The sequence below is a fragment of the Ranitomeya imitator genome, chromosome 6, assembly GCF_032444005.1.
Source record: "Ranitomeya imitator isolate aRanImi1 chromosome 6, aRanImi1.pri, whole genome shotgun sequence".
Taxonomy (NCBI): Eukaryota; Metazoa; Chordata; class Amphibia; order Anura; family Dendrobatidae; genus Ranitomeya; species Ranitomeya imitator.
Window position 1 is genome coordinate 317,231,147 of NC_091287.1, and position 14,997 is coordinate 317,246,143.

At 43.5% G+C, this 14,997-nt stretch overlaps 1 protein-coding gene across 1 annotated transcript in view; it reads left to right on the plus strand.

Moving 5' to 3' along the window:
• The first annotated feature begins 6,158 nt into the window (after nucleotides 1-6,158).
• The window catches only part of HIVEP1 (HIVEP zinc finger 1), a 293,232-nt gene continuing 284,393 nt past the window's right edge, over nucleotides 6,159-14,997 (plus strand). The window contains exon 1 of the mRNA XM_069730788.1: nucleotides 6,159-6,376. The gene's annotated coding sequence lies outside the window, so the exon portion shown is untranslated. The remainder of the gene's footprint in view (nucleotides 6,377-14,997) is intronic.

Below are 14,997 nucleotides of genomic sequence, written 5' to 3' on the forward strand. Positions count from 1 at the left end.
TCTTTATATTAGGATCTGCAAGGGTGTAGTGAATTAAAACTATTCTATCATATGTCCGATCACATCTAGTAGTATATAGATGCTTCTGTATAGATAGTTGATTGGAGTGAAGGACTGACAATACTTTGTCCATAGGCTTCTAGTCTAGCAGCATTATTAGAATATCAGTCTAGCTGTTTTCATCGAGTCATATTAGTCATAGTAACTGAGGACAATCATAAACCACAGCAGTCTTTTCAGAACATCAGTCAAGCTATCACAATAAATGAGACCAATCTAGACGTCCATACTACATATACATTTCTCTTCTTTCTCACCAGCCTATTCATCATCTTCCTCACCCCCTGCCACTATAGGGCCCAACAGGGTGAGCAGGGAGAGCCGTCGAGGAGCGGGGGCGCCACTGCGCAGGTTTTTAGGGTGCCAACCTCCGCAAATAGGTAGGTTCAGCTAGGCCAGTGTAGGGGTAGGCACACCCCTGGTTCTTTTTCTTTCTTGTGGTGTTTGGTGTGATATTTATTTATTATAGATTTAATAAAGGTTATATTTTTAATATAGGGTGGATATCTGTGAGTAGGGATTCTGCTCTTCTAGCAATTAGTGGCTCTGTATATGGAGTCTGCAAACTGTTCTAGGAAAATCTGCACTCTATGAGGCAAATAGCACTCCGTTCTTCCCGAGTCTCCCCGTATGGCTAAGTAGTACTGTACAGCCACATATAGGGTATTGCAAAGTTCAGTAGAAATTGTGGGACAAATTTTGGTGCCATTTTTTACCCACTTCTTGTGTGAAAATGTAAAATCTGGGGCTAAAACAAAATTTTGGTGGTAAAAATGTCATTTTGTCTTCACTGCCCAATGGAATAAAATTATGTGACACACCCGTTTTGTCAATATGATCACTGCACCCCTAGATGAATTAATTGAGAGCTGTGGTTAGCAAAATGGGGTCATTTATGGGGAGTTCTGCTGTTCTGGCACCTCATTGGCTCTCCCAGTGGGTCATGGCATCTGCAAACCATAACAGTAAAATCTAGCACTCCTTGCCTTCTCAGCTTTGCACTGTGCCTGAAAAATATTTCCCGATTACATGTAGGGTATTGGCGCATTCAGGAAAAAATTGACCTGTCTGTTGTAAAAATAATTCCTATTACCCTGATTCACCCTGACCAGGTGGGCTTTGTTAGGGGACGAGAGGGAAAAGACAATGCCCTAAAGATCCTCTTAGCCATTTCACATGCCAAACGCTCTGGATCCCCGTTGGCCCTGTTATCTACTGATGCTGAGAAAGCTTTTGACAGAGTCAGTTGGCACTACATGGAATGCACTTTGCGGAAGTTTAACTTCCCCCAACCTTTTATTGACGCCATCATGACTCTGTACTCTGCTCCAACTGCTAGGGTCAGGGTCAATGGGTTACTTTCAGATTCCTTCGGGAATGGGAATGGAACTAGACAAGGCTGCCCTCTCTCCCCCACCCTCTCTGTGCTAGTTATGGAGACCTTAATACAAAGAATAAGACAGGAGGAGTTGATCAGAGGTCTAGTCGTGGAGCAATCAGAATTTAAAACAGCTGCATTCGCAGACGACCTTATGATCGTGATCTCAAATCCTACGACTGCTTTTCCCTCTATCTTGAAACTTCTTGACGAATTTGGGGTTATCTCCAATTTCAAAGTTAATATGCACAAATCGGAAGTCATGAATGTTTCGTTACCGGTCAAAACAGTCTTGGATCTTAAAAAGTCTACCCCTTTCAAATGGCTCACAGACAAACTAAAGTATCTCGGAGTCTTTCTCACTGCTAATCCCTCATCTCTATATAAACACAACTTTGTACCCCTTCTGGATAATCTCCAAACACTTCTTAAATCCTATGACTTACCATTTCTCTCATGGATCGGGAGGATAAATATAATTAAATCCTACAGCCTACCAAAAATATTCTACCATATGACCATGATTCCCATACCTCTCCCCAAATCTTTCTTCACTTCAGCCAATAAAATAGTCAGTAGGTATGTGTGGAGGTGTAGGAGGCCTAGATTATCCTTCAAAATACTCTCGCTCCCGAAAAAGAAAGGTGGTCTTGGACTCCCTAACTTTAAGACATACTACCAGGCGGTCCACCTGGCTAGATGGATGTGCTTGGTTAAAACAAGATATGATCCAAAAACCCCTAATCTTGAACGCTTGCTAATGGGAGACCAGGCGGAGAAATATCTCTGGACCTCTGCTGTCCCCCCACAAAATTCTCTGGAGGAGATAACCAGTAACACCCTGACTATTAGGAAGAGGCTAGTCCAAAACAACTGGCCACGTTGCCTTTTTTTGGACAATATGCCTCTGGAAGTTATACCTTAGCTCATTGAGCCAAGGTATATAGACACATTTGACCTCTGGAGGTCCTTGCCGTCCCTCCCAATCTCACACCTTCTCTCCAACCAAATTAGTTGCACAAATGGTTGGTCTCGGGACGCCAGGAAACAACCCAGAGATTTCATTCAAATCCACCATATACAATATATTATGTCTAGGCTTAAGTCAGATATTCAAAATAATTCAGATTGGCTCTGGCTGGAACTTCTTCTTAAACTCAACCCTACACCCCCTAAATTAATTTCTAAACTATATCATAACCTAATCTCCCCTAAATCTCTCTTTAAACCCCTATATATCTCCTCTTGGGAGTCTGAATTGAACATATCTCTATCTGACAGAGAAATAATGCAGGTCTTAGGGCACTCACATGGGTTCTCAAGATGTGTCTTAATCCAGGAGAATGCCTTTAAAGTCCTCTCCAGATGGTACAGAACCCCTGAGTCGCTCTACCACCTTGGCCTCTCGGACTCTCCGCTGTGCTGGAGATGTATGAAAACCAGAGGCTCTTTGGGGCACATTTTTTGGTCATGTCCAATTATCGCTAAATTTTGGGAGGAAATTTTTAACAGACTCCGTCAGATGAAACTAATAACGCAGAATTTGACCCCTCAAGAGGTTCTACTGTCCCTCCCCACGAAGTCTTACAAACCTAAGAAACATGACCTACTCCCTCTCCTGATAGCCGCTGCCAAACACTTGATCGCCTTACACTGGAGACAAACGTCCCCCCCCCATATTAATGAATGGCTTAAAAAAGCACATGACATCTTCAGGATGGAGGAGTTGTCCAGTTGGGACTCACATGCGCATGACAAATTCTTTCGTATATGGTTGCCCTGGCAGATAGCTTCTCAAATTTCCCCTTAACCTCTCATCCACTATTCTCCTTACACAACATTTGGTTGTACTAATTTTTTTACTCATAAGGCTCTCTTATTGCACTGTGATGGACCCGGATAAAGCTCAACCTCCTTGTTGTTTGAGTCATGCTTGATACTCGACTTGTTTCTCTACATCATAATTGGTCAAAATTGTTTGTTCTGCTCCCCGTGTGTTCATGATTTCGTTCTGACCGTTTTTTACATCTGGCAGGGTATTTTTGTATAAGGAGCTCTGCTTTGACCTCTTTTCTCCCCCTCCCCCCCCCCCCCCCCGGTACCTCCCTCATCCCCCCCTCCCTTCCTTTCTTATTTTTTTTTTTTCTTGAGTGTATGTCGGTTTTTAATTCTGAACGACTTCTTATTGAGACTCAGGTTACGGAGTACATAGCTTATTATTTGGATCGCACACCAGTGCTACCACTATCAGAACTGGGGACACTCCCGGCTATTAATCCGCAATGAAGGTTCGACCGAAATGTGATAGTATATTTCATTCTAAGCATGTATCCACCTTCATTCACTTCATGTAACCTGTATGACCGTTCATTTGTTTTTATGTGTTGAAAAATTTGAAGAAAAAAAAAAAATAAAAAAATAATTCCTATTACGGTAGTCCTTAGAAGACTTAAAAACTTGGGGCTAAACAACATTTTAGTGATAAAAATGTAATTTATTCTGTCTTCACCACTCAGTGGTTTAAAATTCTGTGAGGCACAAGTGGTGTTAATATGATCACTGCACCCCTACATGCATTCATTGGGGAATGTAGTTTGTAAAATGAGTTCACATATAGGGTGTTTCTGTTGTTCTGGCACCTCAAGGGCTCTACCAATGTAACATGGCACTCTCAAACCATTCAAGCAAAATCTGAACTGTGACTCAAAAGTAGTATTGCCCCACATAAGGGGTATAGGCGTACTCAGGAAAAATTGTACAACAAACTGTATGGTGCAATTTCTTCTGTTACCCTTATGAAAATGCAAAATGTGATTTTTTTTATTTTCATGGCTTAATGTTATAAACTCCTGTGAAGCACCTGGGGGTTCAAGTACATCTAAGTACATTCCTTGAGGGGGTCTAGTTTCCAAAATGGGGTCACTTGAGGGGGGTTCCACTGTCTAGGCACATTAGGGGCTCTCCAAATGGGACATGACGTCAGCTAATGATTCCAGGAAATTTTACATTCAAATGACTCTCCTTCCCTTCCAAGCCCTGCCGTGCGCCCAAACAGTAGTTTTCTCCTTCATATTGGGTATCGGCATGTAAATACTTTTATACCGAAAAATGTCACAAGTATCCAAGCACAGAGGCTCTTTCTTCAGGCGGATTTACAAATGGAAACCTGCCTGAGGCTGCCGTCACACTAGCAGTATTTGGTCAGTATTTTACATCAGTATTTGTAGCCAAAACCAGGAATGGAACAATTAGAGGAAAAGTATAATACAAACATATGCACCACTTCTGCATTTATCACCCACTCCTGGTTTTGGCTTACAAATACTGATATAAAATACTGATCAAATACTGCTAGTGTGACGGCAGCCTAAGGGTATGTGCACACGCTGCGGATCCGCAGCGGTTTCCCATGAGTTTACAGTACCATGTTAACCTATGGGAAACGAAATCCGCAGTGTACATGCTGCGGAAAAAAACGCGCGGAAACGCAGCGGTTTACATTCCGCAGCATGTCAATTCTTTGTGCGGATTCCGCTGCGGTTTTACATCTGCTCCAATAGAAAACTGCAAGTGTAAAGCCGCAGCGGAATTCGCAGTAGAAACCGCGATAAATCCGCAGGAAAAAAACGCAGTCATCCAGAATACGTGTGCACATACCGGTGGCGCAGTGGTTAGCACTGCAGCCTTGCAGCGCTGGAGTCCTGGGTTCAAACCCCACCAAGGACAAAATCTGCAAAGAGTTTGTATGTTCTCTCCGTGTTTGCGTGGGTTTCCTCCGGGCACTCCGGTTGCCTCCCACATTCCAAAGACATACTGATAGGGAATTTAGATTGTGAGCCCCATCGGGGACAGTGATGATATTGTGTGCAAAATGTAAAGTGCTGCGGAATATGTTAGCGCTATATAAAAAAAATAAAGAAGAAATAAAGATAATGAAGGAGCCTCCGTGCTCCGATAGCTTGTAAATATCATTTCTCTGGTTAGCCAATAAAGGTATCACTCCTAGACTACTATTGTCAATTTTAGGCATAAAAGTATTTACAGTGACAACGTTTTGAAAATCTCATTGTGGAAATAAGGCTATGTGCACACGTTCAGGATTTCTTGCAGAAATTTCCTGAGAAAAACCTGAAAATTTTCTGCAAGATATCTGCATGAATTTTTTGCGCGTTTTTTTTTTTTGTGCAAATTTTTCTGGACATTTCCCAATGCATTACATAGTGGAAAATCCGCAAAAAAATCAGCAAAATTAATGAACATGCTGCGTTTCTTTCGCGGAAAAAAACGCAACATGTGCACAAAAATTTCGGGATTCATTCTAAATGATGGGATGCATAATGTATGCTTTTTTTTTTTTACGGTTTTATAGCGTTTTTATTGTGAAAAAAAAACGCGAAAAATCAGCAACGTGTGCACAAAGCCTAAAGAAATGATGTGTCACTTCTTTGAGGTGGATTCCTCATAGACTCTGCTCCAAATTTGGCAACATCAAGACAAAAGGCTGCAGAAAATTATATTAAAAATCACTACAAAAACTTCAAAAAATGGTTAAAAACTCCCTCCAGAGACGCACACAAATTAAAACAAGCATTTTCTGAATCAGGAGTTCTCTCAGAGAGAAAGCAGCCTGAGGAAGTGATGCATGAGGGGATTCCTGAGCCGGCCATGCACATGGTAGGGCTGAGCTCCTGCCCCTTGCTCCACCCCATGCTATGCCTCCTCAGGAGAGGAAAGCAGGGATCCCTCCTCTGACAATAAAGCGCAGAAAAGTGGTGGGACGTGAAGCCCCTGAGCGCTAGCAGCCATTACCCCGCGCTCATTTCCTGTCCCTCACCCCGGACATATTCAAGTTTCTAGAAAAAAAAAAGAGGAGGGGTCCCGAGAACTCCCTCCAGTGCTCCCGTGTGAGGGTCTGTGCGGGAAACCCCGTGAGTTCTGGTGAGTATGTGGTGATTCGTGCATGTTAGTGGCGTGTAGGGGCTGCTCGGCTCCTCACACTGTGTAAGAGCACAACATGGCATAGGAGGCCACATTACATGGACGGAGAGGAACCTCCGGGATCTCCGGCTGCCCTAATGAGGCTGTGTAACGCGGCTGAGGGAGGGCACAGTGCAGGCGGAGGCTCGGAGGGGTTTCCGACGTACGACGGCTCCGGGCTGTCTGCAGTGACGGGCGGCGCTTGTGCGCATGCGCGAGCTGGCTGCTGAGCGTGGATTAGCTGCAGATTGTGCCCAGAGATTATGTGGAGATTATGTAAGGAAACACGCCACATTTTCACCAAAGTGTCCACAGCTGGTGCTGCGTTTTTTTGCCTCCAGTGTGAGGCTATGTTCACACGCTGCTGATTTTGCTGCGGATCCGCAGCGTTTCCCATGCGTTTACATTACAATTTAAACCTATGGGAAACGCAATCCGTAGTGCACATGCGGAAAAAAAACTGCGCGGAAACGCAGCGGTTTACACTCCGCAGCATGTCAATTCTTTGTGCGGAATCCGCAGCGGTTTTACACCTGCTCCATAATAGAAAACCGCAGTGGAATCCGCACACAAAATCGCGGTAATTCCGCAGGTAAATCGCAGTGACTTTGACCTGCGGTTTTCACAAATCCGCTGTGGAAAAATCCGCAGACCTCAAGAATACGTGTGCACAGACCCTGAATCTAGGGCATGTTCCACACTGTAGCAAATCCACTGCTCATCACAGTATCGCGTTGTGCATGACGTTTTACCAAAGCAGAATATTTGCAGTGGAAATTAGCTGGCGACACGAGTTAGAAATCTAGAGCGTGCCGATTTATGTCGTGGTGGATATCGCCAAATCCACAGCATTTCCAAAAAAATCCTCAGCAGTGGTTTTACTTATTTTTGCTGCAGCTGATAAATTCCACTATAACCAGAAAAAAAACTATTCGGACAACCATCTTCTCAACCACGAGCGTTCCCCTGTGTAAAGTAATAGCAGCAAGGTTCCCTCCAAACCGGTCGGCGGTCCAACAATGTCTGTTCTCCCATGACATTCCAATCAGCAGCTACTTCCTTCAGATGTAACTGACATCCAGAGGAGGTTGGATAGCCATGGCAGCTCTCATTTCTTTTAGGTGTCAGGAAGTGGCCTCTGATTGGCTGTTGGGCTCTCCTGACATAATGTCACGCTATCCTCGGGAGAGCAGGCGCTAACAACACTGGAAATGCAATCGGGGGGGGGGGGGGAAGTATAGCTGCTATTACATGGCAGAACTATGGTGATTGGGAATCTACAATTGCAGACTTTTCTGTGGCGTCTTCTGCAGCGTAATCCACAATTTTCATGGCTTTGCAGACAATGTCAGTCAGGGCCAGCAACGCGGCTACCGCTACCGCTCTGTATGCTCAGAGCGATGCTTGAACCCTGCGCCATGACTAAAACCGAATGCTGCCGGGGAGAATAAAGTTAATTTTCTCCCCACCAGGGCTGTGGAGTCGGTAAGCCAAACCTCTGACTCCTCAATTTCCATAACTCCGACTCCACCAAAATGGGTTCCGACTACGACTCCACAGCCCTGCTCTCCACAGCATTTGGTTATGTGCGGGCGCTGGGCAAGTTAGCAGCGCATCTGTCTGAGGGCACATTGACGTCATAGAGGGTAACCCACTTATGTTAGAATTGAGAGCCACTTTGTATAGCCTCTTTCGTGTGTGTGTATACACGCATACATGTCCAAAAAATATTTTCAGAAACGCCATGCATTTACAATGTTTTTGTATTTTGTAACATATGTGCATGCAGAAAAAAAAATGCTATACCCAAAGCATGATGCATTTAGGGAAAAAATAATGCCACTGACCACACAAATGCCAAAATGGAAAATGCTATGCATGTAGACTTTTCAATATTCATATTTATCGGTATTGTCCAGGGTATCTGTGAGGAGACTTCCATGTTATTGATGTTCGGTATTGACAAACAGAATGGGTGACGGCCTCGCCTGTACCTACTGGAGACATAAATTCTAACTTGCCATTTGAACCTCTTTCAATTTCCACATACCGAGCATCTAAAATAGAAGTTTGTCAATTGCTAAAGCACCTAACAGAATATTTAATAGCATATAGTACCTAGTCTATTTAAGATTGGCAATTAGCAAAACTTTACAATTAGCCGAATTCGACATATGACACATGAATATTTGGGCTTGGTGTCTTAACCGCATTCACCTGTAATTTATTGCCACAAAAATATAATGGATCCAGTTTTCCATCTTGGATTGCTGGGTTTATGTAAAACCAGATCAATCCTGTAGCACAAACATGAGCTCCATGCTCCTAATAACATAGGGTGGGAAAATTGGTCTCCCTGGAATAATTACACATAAGCCACATTCACACTTTGAGTATTTGGTGATTTATTTATTTTTTTTACCTCAGGAGTGAAACAGTCAGAAGCAAAGTATAATAGGAACACTTCACCACTTCTGTATTATCACCCACTCCTGGATTTGGCTCATAAATACTGATATAAAATATTGAACGTGTGAATGTGTCCTTACATGGAACCCGTCAGCTGTCATCTTACTTTAGTAAACACTTGTTTTCTTAATGGAAAAACTAATTCTTAGATCTGTTCCTCTGTTATTCCTCCTAGAATTATATGTCTGGGTGTTACCAGTAGGGATGTGTCCACAAATCCCCTGACATTGTCCAGTCTGTGAAGGGCACACCACTTTCACAAGAGGGATGGTTATACCCAGTTCTGAATTCATTTTGCTATATACAGGAGGAACATCAGGGACGTCTCATTGCAAAGCTTTGAATAAAAGATGCCTTAGGCTGGGTGCCCACGATCCAGAACTGGCAGCGCTTTGGATGCAGCATATGTTTACTGTGACCAAAGTGCTGCCGTCTATTGAACGCAGGTAGATCCGCATGATCTAACGCTTCCGCAAGAGAAATTGACATGCTGCGGTCTGGAGAGATGCGCCGCATGTCAGTCTCCACCGGTGAGCCGCGGCGACTGTGGGCGCATAATGGACATGGGATTTCTAGGAATCACATCCACCATGCTGTAACATCTGGACGCTGTATTACACAGCGTCAAACCAGCAGCAACTCCGGATCGTGGGCATGTATCCTTAGAATTATTGTGTAAGCAGTGGCTAAAACATCCCTGTCAGGAGAGCTAGGTATCCTAGCATATGGCCAGCCTGACATTTGTTGACATTGTTGCTAATCAGCCTGTAAGTTTTGTGCTAGAAAGCATACAGAAATTGACCGAAAATGCTGCTGTAAAGCAAATGTCATTTTCCTTTTCTTTGTTTCATAATTTCGTGCTTAACTGCACCTCCTTCAATGATTTCTGAAATGTATGACCAAACACATCCAGTGTTCTTGTAACCCTCCCTCAGTGGGCCCTCATGTGTCAGACTAGGGGAGGGAATGCTGGGAGTGCACAAAGGGGAGGGGAAGCCCAATGACGTCATTGGAAAGCTTAAGCAACAGACAGGGGGCAGGGCCAGACGGATCCCCCTGACAGCCCCTCCACCACCACAGAATCACATGACTGAAGGCCTGCCAAAGCTTCCTAGTGTCAGACTGCAAATGCTGTCCTTCCTATAGTCCCCCCAGCAAAACACAATGCTGAGTGTCACAGTGCAGCAAGGTCATTCTGACTGCCTGACATGCTGCATTTTTTCTTTTGTGTGTCCCCCTTGTACCAGACTAACTTGTTTATCTTTTTATTTGTAATAAAGCTGAACAACATGTTCTATATGTAAGAGCAAATCCTAGCGACAGAACACAAAGCATTAAGCCATTAGTTGTCTTGTTGACGCTATGGAATAATTGCTAAGAAAACTGTGCCAAAATAATAAAGTGCATGGAATACACCTGATTAGTGACATATTAGACACATTTTACAGTGCGCCAGCTTTCAAAGCTATTGAGAAACACTTGTCACTCCAATTATTAGTGTATATATAGATTAGCCATGAAGATGTCTTATCCCCTTCATGACCATGGTTGTTTTGGGCCTTGATGACCGCAGCAAAATTGTACATATTGAAATGCAACATTTTAAAGGTGATTTCTATTTTTGTACTGTACGCAACCAGGATATTATTATTATTTTTTTTCTTGGAATACAAGCCATTTTCAAATTGTTCCAAATTAGAGTGGATAACTGTTCATTTTTAAACCGAGCTGTGTACCTGGAATGAAGATTAGAGGGATCTGGCTGCTGTGCTTTAAGGCTATGTGCACACGGTGCGGATTTTGCTGCGGATCCGCAGCAGTTTCCCATGAGTTTACAGTTCAATGTAAGCCTATGGGAAACCGAAAACGCTGTGCACATGCTGCGGAAAAAAACGTGCAGGAACGCAGCGGTTTACAATCCGCAGCATGTCACTTCTTTTGTGCAGAATCGCAGGGATTCCGCACACATAGGAATGCATTGATCCACTTACTTCCCGCATGGGGCTATGCCCACCATGTGGGAAGTAAGCAGATCATGTGCGGATGGTACCCGGGGTGGAGGAGAGGAGACTCTCCTCCAAGCCCTGGGAACCATATTTGTGTTAAAAAAAAAAAAAAATTAAAATAAAAAATGATATACTCACCTCTGTGTTGCACGCGGCCGTCCGGTCGCAGCGTTGCTATGCGAGCAGGGCCTGCGATGACGTCACATGGCCGTGACGTCACGAAGGTCCTTCTCGCATAGCATCTTTGGAACTGGATCGCCGCGTGCAGCCCCGAGGAGATTGGGACGTCGGGGGGGTGAGTATAACCTTTTTTTAAAAAAAAAAAAAAAAATATTTTTAACATTACTATTGATGCTGCATATGCAGCATCAATAGTAAAACAAGTGCAGGACTAAAACCCGCAGCGGAAACCGCAAGACAAACCGTGATAAATCTGCAGGGATAACCGCAGTGGTGTTGCCCTGCAGATTTATCAAATCCGCTGCGGGAGAACCCGCAGAGGACCCTTCCTACGTGTGAACATAGCCTAAGCCTCCCCACACCATAAGGGTATGTGCACATGATGCAGATTTAGTGCAGTTCTGCAGCAGATTTTTCTGCTGCAGAACTGCACTGTGATTTACAGTACAATGTAAATCAATGTGGAAAAAAAAGCTGTGCACATAGTGCAGAAAAATCCACGCAGAAGCGCTGCAGATTTAAAAGAAGTGCATGTCACTACTTTTGTGCGTTTCTGCACCCCTCCATTAATAGAAATCTGCAGTGGTAAAAACTGCACAAAATCCGCATCAATTCCGCCCAAAAACCGCATCAAAACCGCATAAAAAACGGTCTGTGGATTCTGTCAGGAGATGCAGATTTAGTGCAGAAAATTCTGCACCACATTTCCTACGTGTGCACATACCCTAATACTGTGATTAGGACCACTATGATGTTCTTTTGTGAAAGCTTCTTCATTAGCAACATCATTGATAACAGCCATGGTGTGCAAAGACACGTACGTATTGTGTGTATGTGTGTGTATATGTACAGTATATATGTGTAAAAATATATATATATTTACAGTACAGACCAAAAGTTTGGACACACCTTCCCATTTAAAGATTTTTCTGTATTTTCATGACTATGAAAATTGTACATTCACGCTGAAGGCATCGAAACTATGAATTAACACATGTGGAATTATATACAGTTAGGTCCATATATATTTGGACAGAGACAACATTTTTCTAATTTTGGTTATAGACATTACCACAATGAATTTTAAACAAAACAATTCAGATGCAGTTGAAGTTCAGACTTTCAGCTTTCGTTTGAGGGTATCCACATTAAAATTGGATGAAGGGTTTAGGAGTTTCAGCTCCTTAACATGTGCCACCCTGTTTTTAAAGGGACCAAAAGTAATTGGACAATAGACTCCAAGGCTATTTCATGGACAGGTGTGGGCAATCCCTTCGTTATTTCATTCTCAATTAAGCAAATAAAAGGTCTGGAGTTGATTTGAGGTGTGGTGCTTGCATTTGGAAGGTTTTGCTGTGAAGTAAACATGCGGTCAAAGGAGCTTTTCATGCAGGTGAAACAAACCATCCTTAAGCTGCAAAAACAGAAAAAACCCATCCGAGAAATTGCTACAATATTAGGAGTGGCAAAATCTACAGTTTGGTACATCCTGAGAAAGAAAGAAAGCACTGGTGAACTCATCAATGCAAAAAGACCTTTGCGCCCACGGAAGACAACAGTGGTAGATGATCACAGAATAATCCCCATGGTGAAGAGAAACCCCTTCACAACAGCCAACCAAGTGAACAACACTCTCCAGGAGGTCGGTGCATCAATATCCAAATCTACCATAAAGAGAAGACTGCATGAAAGTAAATCCAGAGGGTTCACTGCACGGTGCAAGCCTCTCATAAGCATCAAGAATAAAAAGGCTAGACTGGACTTTGCTAAAAAACGTCTTAAAAAGCCAGCACAGTTCTGGAAGAACATTCTTTGGACAGATGAAACCAAGATCAACCTCTACCAGAGTGATGGAAAGAGAAAAGTATGGCGAAGGCGTTGTACAGCTCATGATCCAAAGCATACCACATCATCGTAAAACACGGCGGAGGCAGTGTGATGGCTTGGGCATGCATGGCTGCCACTGGCACTGGGTCACTAGTGTTTATTGATGATGTGAAACAGGACAGAAGCAGCCGAATGAATTCTGATGTATTCAGAGACATACTGTGTGCTCAGATCCAGCCAAATGCAGCAAAATGGATTGTTCGTCGTTTCAAACTACAGATGGACAATTTATTATTATTATTATTATACATTTTTATAGCGCCATTTATTCCATGGCGCTTTACATGTGAATACGGGGCAAATATAGACAAATACATTAAACATGAGCAGATAACAAGGCACACGAGTACATAAGGAGGGAGGACCCTGCCCGCGAGGGCTCACAGTCTGCAGGGGGTGGGTGAGGATACACTAGGAGAGGGAAGAGCTGGCTGTGCGGCTGTTCAGTAGGTTGAGGATCACTGCAGGCTGTAGGCTTGTCGGAAGAGATGAGTCTTCAGGTTCTTTTTGAAGGTTTCTATGGTAGGCGCAAGTCTGATGTGTTGGGGTAGAGAGTTCCAGAGTATGGGGGAAGCACGGGAGAAGTCTTGGATGCGGTTATGGGAAGAAGAGATGAGAGGGGAGTAGAGAAGGAGGTCTTGGGAGGACCGGAGGTCGCGTGTAGGTAGGTACCGGGAGACCATGTCACAGATGTATGGAGGAGACAGGTTGTGGATGGCTTTGTATGTCAGTGTGAGGGTTTTGAACTGGAGTGTCTGGGCGATAGGAAGCCAGTGAAGGGCTTGACACAGGGGAGAGGCTGGGGAATAGCGGGGGGACAGGTGGATTAGTCGGGCAGCAGAGTGTAGGATGGATTGGAGTGGTGCCAGAGTGCTAGAGGGGAGTCCAGAGAGTAGGAGGTTGCAGTAGTCGAGGCGGGAGATGATAAGGGCATGCACTAGCGTTTTTGCAGTGTTGCGGTCAAGGAAAGCACGGATCCGGGAAATATTTTTGAGTTTGGACAATGACCCAAAACATAAAGCCAAAGCAACCCAGGAGTTTATTAAAGCAAAGAAGTGGAATATTCTTGAATGGCCAAGTCAGTCACCTGATCTCAACCCAATTGAGCATGCATTTCACTTGTTAAAGACTAAACTTCAGACAGAAAGGCCCACAAACAAACAGCAACTGAAAACCACCGCAGTGAACGCCTGGCAGTGCATCAAAAAGGAGGAAACACAGCATCTGGTGAGGTCCATGAGTTCAAGACTTCAGGCAGTCATTGCCAACAAAGGGTTTTTCAACCAAGTGCTAAAAATGAAAATTTTATTTAAAATTATTTAATCTGTCCAATTACTTTTGGTCCCTTTAAAAACAGGGTGGCACATGTTAAGGAGCTGAAACTCCTAAAACCTTCATCCAATTTTAATGTGGATACCCTCAAATGAAAGCTGAAAGTCTGAACTTCAACTGCATCTGAATTGTTTTGTTTAAAATTCATTGTGGTAATGTCTACAACCAAAATTAGAAAAATGTTGTCTCTGTCCAAATATATATGGACCTAACTGTACTTAACAAAAAATTGTGAAACAACTGAAATTATGTTGTATATTCTAGGTTCTTCAAAGTAGCCACCTATTGCTTTGATGACTGCTTTGCACACTCTTGGCATTCTCTTGATGAGCTTCAAGAGGTAGTCACCGGGAATGGTTTTCACTTCACAGGTGTGCCCTGTCAGGTTTAATAAGCGGGATTTCTTGCCTTATAAATGGGGTTGGACCATCAGTTGTGTTGTGCAGAAGTCTGGTGGATACACAGCTGATAGTCCTACTGAATAGACTGTTAGAATTTGTATTATGGCAAGAAAAAAGCAGCTAAGTAAAGAAAAATGAGTTGCCATCATTACTTTAAGAAATGCAGGTCAGTCAGTCTGAAAAATTGGGAAAACTTTGAAAGTGTCCCCAAGTGCAGTGGCAAAAACCATCAAGCGCTACAAAGAAACTGGCTCACATGAGGACCGTCCCAGGAAAGGAAGACCAGGGGGGTAAGTTTATCCGAGTC